The 8,008-nt window shown below is 42.3% G+C and overlaps 1 long non-coding RNA gene across 1 annotated transcript; it reads right to left on the bottom strand.

Annotated features, from left to right (window-relative positions):
* Window positions 1-3,576: 3,576 nt before the first annotated feature.
* LOC308486884 lies at window positions 3,577-7,752 on the bottom strand. Its single transcript, XR_013991360.1, has 4 exons — window positions 7,600-7,752; window positions 5,998-6,120; window positions 5,591-5,712; window positions 3,577-4,182 (listed from the first exon to the last, which is right to left on the bottom strand). It is a non-coding gene; the product is annotated as an uncharacterized lncRNA (long non-coding RNA).
* Between the last annotated feature and the right edge of the window lie 256 nt (window positions 7,753-8,008).

Raw genomic sequence — 8,008 nt, 5'->3', positions numbered from 1 at the left:
TTGGGGGAAGCCATGACTGTTTAAAGTGGTGTAATAGTGATTCAAATGTATAGCACAGATGAGGCCTTTATCGGGAAATGAGCTGTGGGTTGTTGTCTCTCCAAGACGTCACCCTTCTCATTATAGGTGCTTCCAGACTGCTGCTGTTTTCAGGCGGGACTCAACTGCATGCCACATATTTAGGCTTGTGCGATTGCAGTGGCCTGCCTCTCCAAGGGATCAGACTTTTTGTGATAAGGAAAGTGATGGGGAAATGTGTGAGATAACACTTGCTATGATGCAAAGTCATCTAATCTCCTTGCAAACAAATCATGATGAATGCTCAACACACAGGCCATCTAGAAGTCACCTATATTCCTAGTGACGCTGTGCATTCTTGCTCTTTTTCATTTCTCCCCCCACCCCCAGTCTTTTCCTCATCCTCTAAAACAACACAATGATATTTAAATTGAAATCCCCAGCTACAATGGATTTTGCTGATTAGAAATGGAATCATTCCGATGCAGTACCTTAATCTTCTTTGAAAATACACCTGGTGCTCTGTGCAGCTGTAAAACGGCAACATATGCACACAAAAGCAACAGAAACTTAATGTAGAACTCCTTCAAGCACAGCACTAAGGATTTTATGCTATAACACGCTACATTTGAACAGGAAAGTACAAATGTGTGATTTAAATAAATTACTTTGCTTCTTCCTCCTGGAGATTTGGGCTTTTATTTCTCTCCACTTAAATAAGAGAGAATCAAACACCAAAATAATTCTTACGGGCATGTAAACAAAGGCTGTGCACGCACCATTTAAAGCACATCCACCCATGTCAAAGAATTGTGGGAACTGTAGGTCTCTCAGAGCTACAATGTCTAGCACCCCCTAACAAACTACAGCTCTCAAGATTCTTTGCTGGTGGTGCTGAAATGTGATTTAAAGGTATGGTATGTGCACTGCACAGCCAGAAGGAAAGTAATGTGCAATGTGCAATATTGTGATGTGCAATAATTTCTAGTGGCTTAAACCCAAAATACTGAAATCTTTAATAACCACAGCGAGAGAACAAAGAACACATCTCCAAGAAATAGTGGTGCTCCCAATTAAGGGACACCCCCCTCCACCCCTATTAATCTACGTCACTCCTACGTCTTGTAATCTGAGTTTGTAGCCTCTGTGCTTTCTGTTCTGACACTTTCTGAGTTCTCCGTGACTTTGGGGAAGGGGGGTGGATGCTATCCAGAGACTGAATCTGTTAACTCTCTCTCTTCCAGTTTCTTCTGCTAGCTGTTTCTTCTGCTAGCTGTTCGCCATCCAGTATTTCCCAGCTTCTGCCTTCTGAACTATGCCCCTCTGCAAACCACTGCTCCAATTCTATGCTGTCCTCCTGCTCCTGGGAAGATTCAGGTAAACTCCGGCTGCATTCACACAGCAGTGCATTCTTGTTTTCCCGATGGTTCCCAAACTATTAATTTTCCCATTATATTTGAATTTTCACTTCCATGCTTCCACTTTCAAATAAAGCACAAGAAAGGTAGGGGAAATGGAACAAACTGTTGTGCAAATGGTGCCTCACTGAAGGAGCGGGGTCCATGGAATGGGGTCTTCTCAAGAGACTTCCAAAGTGTAGCACCAGCATGGAATACCATTTTTGCAAGTACAGTGGTACCTCAGTTAGACTCCGCTAACCCGGAAGTAGTACCTCGGGTTAAGAACTTTACCTCAGGATGAGAACAGAAATCGTGCCGCCGCCGCGGCAGTGGGAGACCCCATTAGCTAAAGTGGTACTTCAGGTTAAGAAAGGTTAAGAACGGACCTTCGGAATGAATTAAGTTCATAACCAGAAGTACCACTGTACAGAAAGGAAGCGGCTGGGGGGATTGGTACTCCTTGGTGTCGTTACAAAATGCACAAGTGTCCCCATCTGTGAAGAGATGCACTCAAACAGGTTGAGAGTCGTGGCAGCAGGCTGCTGCTGCTTCATCTCAGGCTCTGTTCCAAAGCCACTCTTTGCCCATTTTGAGAGGAACAGCATGAGAGGCAGAGTGGATCTATCGCCCCAAGCAGCAAAGGCTCCTGCTCTTCACATCTGCTCAATTCCTTCGGGACAACCAAGCAGGCAGGCTCTCTGAACCTCTGTTGTTCAGCCTTCCCCTGCTGTGTGTTCATGTTACACAAAGGAGAGCTTTTGTCTTCCTTTTGAGAAAGGGAGGCAGAGACAAAGGTAGCACCGAGTAGAATGCCACCTTTGTTTTGTTTTTTGGCCCAGAATGCTTGTGCATTATTTAAACAGTCCACAAAATGGGGACACAAGGCAAAAAAGACTGCACACACACACAAAAATATTGTCTTATATTGTCTTTTTTTAAAAAAAAAAAGTTTCAGATCACTAAAAGTTTGAACAAATTCTTTTTAAGGAATGGGGGCATTTTCTCATCATGTGCTAAGGCTGCACTTTATTGATTATGCTGTTTATATTTATGTTGTGGAAATGAAATAAGAACATTTCTGAAAAAAAGAGGACAACATTGGTGCTGTCATTATGGAGCAACAGGGGATGTGCATGAATGGTACTTGTTAAGGAAAGGAAAGCAACAATTATGGAATGATCAGGGCCGGATTTAGGTTTGATGAGGCCCTAAGCTACTGAATGTAATGGGGCCCTTTATATGTCCAGCTGTCCTTTGTCCACAACAAATTGTCGCTGTTTTTTGGGTTGAATACATGCTATATGGTAATTTATGGATCTAATAGGTATCTAAAGCCATTTGCACATGCAGAATGTAGGCACCCTATACCAGTGATATTTTAGGGAGCAGGCTAGCCCATTGCTTACATCATAGGAGCCTACACAACACAAAACACTGTTGCTGTATGTAGGTTTTATTTTATTTGTTCTTTATCTTATATTTTGGAAGTGTACATCCAGTTTTTTTCCCTTTACTTTTTTTTGGGGGGGGGGCCAAGAGAGTGGGGCCCTAAGCTATAGCTTGTTTAGCTTATATGTAAATAGGGCACTGGGAACGAAGTTGGGTTGTATCCAACAAAGTCATTCTGCTTATGGAAGGACCTCCACTTATGCAATGGACTTTCTTCTCCCCTCCCTCTGTGTGCCCAAGCAACTAAAATGGCTCTGAGGTTTCTCTCCCTCAACCCTCTAGGGCGGATTTGCAGAGGAGGGGCATTGCAATGGAGATCTCATTGCATGAATGGAAGTCCTTCCACAATTCCAGGGACTCAGTTGGATGCAATCAACTGATGCAGGAGACGGGAGCAACTTCTCCCTTTTTCTTTTTAAAAGGCTATGTGAATATTTGTGTTGTAAAGTGCAGAAGTGCTCTCCCTGTGACCAACAATTTGTGGGTGGGTGTTTCTCAAGTCTAATCTTTCTCTTTTTTAAATAGTCATTTAATTGCTAATTTTTGATTCAGTGGGTATACATCATTTAAAAGGAAAAGACAACAAAACAAAACAAAAAGGCACACCACTGACACAGGTATACAAAAGGGGGGGAAATAGCGTAAATATAAATTTTACAATACTGAATATATTAGTAAAACGTATTTATTTTAAAAAACCCAATGGAAGAGCTTTAACATCTAATTTTAAGGAAAAGAGTAAGGGGAGGAAGACAAACAAGGTAAGTCAAGGATGAGAAAAACAGAAAATACTAACTAAAGCTACTTCCAGATGAGTTAGGGTCTACTCTAAGCTATTGTTTATTGATAAAATTATAAAAGTATTTCTCTGCTGCCATATCATAAAATATCTGCCTGATGTACAATAGTTAAAACAAAAACTATGCAAATAGTAATTAAAGTGGTTAGCTAACTAATCCAAATTTTTTATTAAAAAAAACCCTTCAAGAGTTGCCTGAAAGTCAGGTTATACCTTTCGCTGTATTTTGATTTGTGTATATATATTCACAATGCCCCATTTTCTTACAGTAATTTCTCCTCTCGAGGAATTTACAGCATGGCAATCCGTTTTCGGCACTATCGTGGCCTGAAATGGCATTTAAAGTGAAATCTGGGAATTTGGGTATTAAAAATTCAGTAATTGCCAGTGCCTGCTGGAAGTAACTAAAGGCCAACTCTTTGTTGAAAGCAAATTGGGGCCAACAATCACCCCTGTTAATGTATTGTAATGACATGTCGCACTCTCATTCGCCACGGCTCCGGAAAACAGTGTAACCTGTGAGCAAAACAGAGGAGAGCAATCATAATCACTACTGTTCATTATTCATGAAGGCCTATAGGTGTAAACAGTTTACTGCTGGCAGTTCAGGAAATGACAACCCCTCCTCCCAGAGAGGGACAAAAATTTGGCTCAGTCCGCCTTTTCATGCGAAACTGCCCAGTTTGCACCTCCTGAAACAATACACAAACCAAAACACAACTAGCTTTTGAAAGTTGCACTTCTGGAAATTTTGCAGTGTTGTCACCCCACCCCACAAAATTGGCAAAAATGCATATACAGTATTAGAGACATGTATGCATTATATGAATGAATGTATATATTAATGAAAATAACATACAAATATGCATTATGTTACGGAACATTTACTTGCAAGAATGTGTGTTTCAGGAGAAATGTACACTAAAAAGCTGACAAAATTTTATGAGGGCTTTTCCTAAAATATCACATATCAAACTGATGTGGAAAAGTAGTGATTTACATTATGTAAAAACTGTTTTCCCATTCAGATTCCTGCAAAGTAAGCATGGTTGGGTTCAAAACTGCATCTGCCTCTTTGGGGGGGGGGGGATGAAGCGCACACTGTTCATTGGAATAACAGGAAACTAAGCCATGTTTGTGTAGTTTTAACCTATTCTGCTTCTGTAGTGCCACTTGATTAAGCCACAATATTGATTTGCTTGTACACCGTCTTTGTAGCTCTTTAACCTCCTGACTTGCTGACACACAGTTGATCTTCCACACAATCCCCATGCTAATGACAAACCCTATTGACCTGGAAATCCTTCTGCCTGATCCCAGATATTTGCAGCTGCTGAGGGGGGAGGGGGGGTTGTTAGGGGGTCCCCTCAGAGAGCTAGAATTTCCAATGCTCTTAACCAATTACAGTTCCCAAGATTCTTTGGGGGAAGCCGTGACTGTTAAATGGGGGGGGAGAGTATTTTAAGTGTACTGAGCCTCTTGGGCTTGCCAATCAGAAGGTTGGCAGTTCGAATCCCCACAACAGGGTAAGCTCCCGTTGCTCTGTCCCAGCCCCTGCCAACCTAGCAGTTCAAAAGCATGCCAGTGCAAATAGATAAATAGGTACCACTGTGGCGGGAAGGTGAATGGTGTTTCTGTGCACTCTGGTTTCTGTCATGGTATCCCGTTGCGCCAGAAGCTGTTTAGTCATGCTTGCCACATGACCCGGAAAGCTGTCTGTGGACAAACACCAGCTCCCTTGGCCTGAAAGCGACATGAGCACCGCAACCCCATAGTCACCTTTAACTGGACTTAATCATCCAAAGGTCCTTTACCTTTACGTAAATTAACTCAAGGGGCTATTGGAAGGATAGTCACTAACAGAGGAAGGAAATGATGGGAAACTGAGTAAGACTAAAGAGGTATGACTCATCAAATCAGTTACCCAGAAAGCTGGTGGCTTCACCTTTGCTGGAGCTCTGCAAGCAAAGATTGAGTTCACATCAACTGGGAATGCTCTGGATTTCCTCCTCCATGTCCCACCAGATTCCCACCAATTCTGTGATTCTGTGAATCAAAGCAAGAAATCAAATAATCGCATAGTGCTCGACACCAATAGGGCTTTGTTTGGGTGAACCCCGAAGACAAGGACAGACAGTTACCATGAGAAAGCAAAATTCACAACTGCAGGATCTGATGCAACCAGGAGTTGCTGCGAGTAAAAACCAAGCACCAGAACCCTTTTGGCAAAGAGATCCAGAAGACTCTCCGGCCGACGGATCCATCCCCAGCTGAATGTGTTAATGGGATAGATAAAAATGACAGTCTATTTAATAAGCTACGGTTCAGTACCTTGCTTCCAAAATAATCTTCCTGTTTTCCTTTCTCCCCTTTTGCCCTTTTCTTGTTTCCACCTCTAATTGGAGATGTCTCCCTTCAGTGCAGCAGCTTCATCATTCTATCTCCACGGATTAGCTGACAGGGAGGGGGAGAAATATAATAGGAATTTGCTAGCACTGCCCTGAAATAACATTTCATACCCAGCTTCAGATAAGCCAGCGTCTTCCTGTTCTCCCTGTTCAATAGCTTTCCTTTTTACAGGGCTGCTGCTGCTGCTAAAGTTTAACATTTGTCCAGCTAAAATAAAAAAGGGAGAACGTTTTCAAAGTCTCTGCAAACTCAGCATGTCCACCCAATTGCTCTTTATGCTCCATGGATATGATTCTAGGGGCTGCCATCCTAACCCCATGTACCTTGGAGTAAGGTCCATTGGATTTAATAGGACATAAAAATGTAAGAACATAAAGAGAGCCTGCTGGGTAAGGCCAATGGCCCATCTAGTCCAGCATCTTCTCACAGTGCCCATCCAGATGGCTTTAGCAAACCCTCAGGCAAGACCTGAGCACAATAGCATTCTCGCCTCCTGTTTTTCCAGTAACTGGTACTCAGAAGCATCACTGCCTCAGACCATAGAGGCAGAACATAGCCATTGTGGTTAGTAGCTATTGACAGCCTTCTCCCCCATGATTTTGTCTAATCCTCTTTTATATCATCTTGGTTGGTGGCCATCGCTGCCTCCTGTGGGAGCAAGTTCCATAGTTTAGCTAAGCATTGTGTGAAGAAGTGCTTTCTTTTATCCGTCTGGAACCTTCCAACATTCAGCTTGGATGTCCCCGAATTCTCACAGAATCATAGAATTGTAGTGTTTGAAGGAACCCTGAGGATCATCTCATTCAACCTTTTGCGATGCATAAATATGCAGCTGTCCCATATGGGGATCAAACCTGCAACCTTGGTGTTACAAGTGCTGCATTCTAACCAACTGAGCTATTATGAGAGGGAGAAAAGCTTTTCTATCAAGAAGACAACAACAAGAATCCGCTGACAGCATACAAATCAATCTGGCAATCTGATTCAAATACACACACACCGCTCACACACAAAATCAAATCTCACTACAGCCAGCCAAAGACAACCAACCACAAACTATGCCACCCCCGCAACCTCTCTCACCACCAAGGAAATACAACAAGCGAAAAGTAAGAGAACCCACACAAATGACACTGACATGAAACCCCACACATACACTAAGTAGAAGAACTGAAGCATAACCACCCGACCCCACCCCACTCTCCATGCCCCCTCCCTCTCTTTCCCCATTTTCTTCCTAACACTGTATGTAACACTAATGACTCACAACAAATGAAACTGATCTTTAGAAAACACAACTTGAAAAAAGAGACAACGCACATATTTTTGTAAAGAAATCTTTAATAAAAATATTTTTTTAAAAATGATTTAATTTTATTTTTTTTAAAAAAACTTTTCTATTCATTTTCTCCATGCCCTGCAAATTTTACAAGCTTTTATCATGTCATCTCTTACTTGCCTTTTGTCTAAACTAAAAACAACCAAACTGCTTTTGAATAGACATGGTTAGAAATGCAACGTTACCATTTTCTGTGCCTGTCCAAAAGTTGTCCTTGCAGCAACTTCCTGGCTCATGGCAGACTCAGTTCACCGTAGATGAGGAGCCTCTCTTGCCCCCTCTGCCCGATAAGAGTTTAAAGCTTAGGTTAATTGCAGATGCAAGATAGCATATCATTATACCTGTAAATGAAGGGAGAGCTAACAGTTACTCGCCATTCTCTTCCCACATGCTCAGCTGCCCTCTCGATCTTTGTCTTGAAAGTCATTTGAAAGTCAAATGAGCTTTGAGACAAAATGGGAAATGAATACCAGGACTGGCATCAGGAGTTGGCACTGTCGGACAGCGGCGACAAGAGATGGGCATCAACTTGGATGGCTTTAAAAGAGCAGACAAATTCATGGAGAATAAGGCTATTGCAGGGGGGTAAGAGCT

The sequence above is a fragment of the Podarcis pityusensis genome, assembly GCF_964106645.2.
Source record: "Podarcis pityusensis genome assembly, chromosome: 10".
Taxonomy (NCBI): domain Eukaryota; kingdom Metazoa; phylum Chordata; class Lepidosauria; order Squamata; family Lacertidae; genus Podarcis; species Podarcis pityusensis.
The sequence above is the reverse complement of the archived record's forward strand: the minus strand, read 5'-3'. Positions and strand labels throughout refer to the sequence as shown.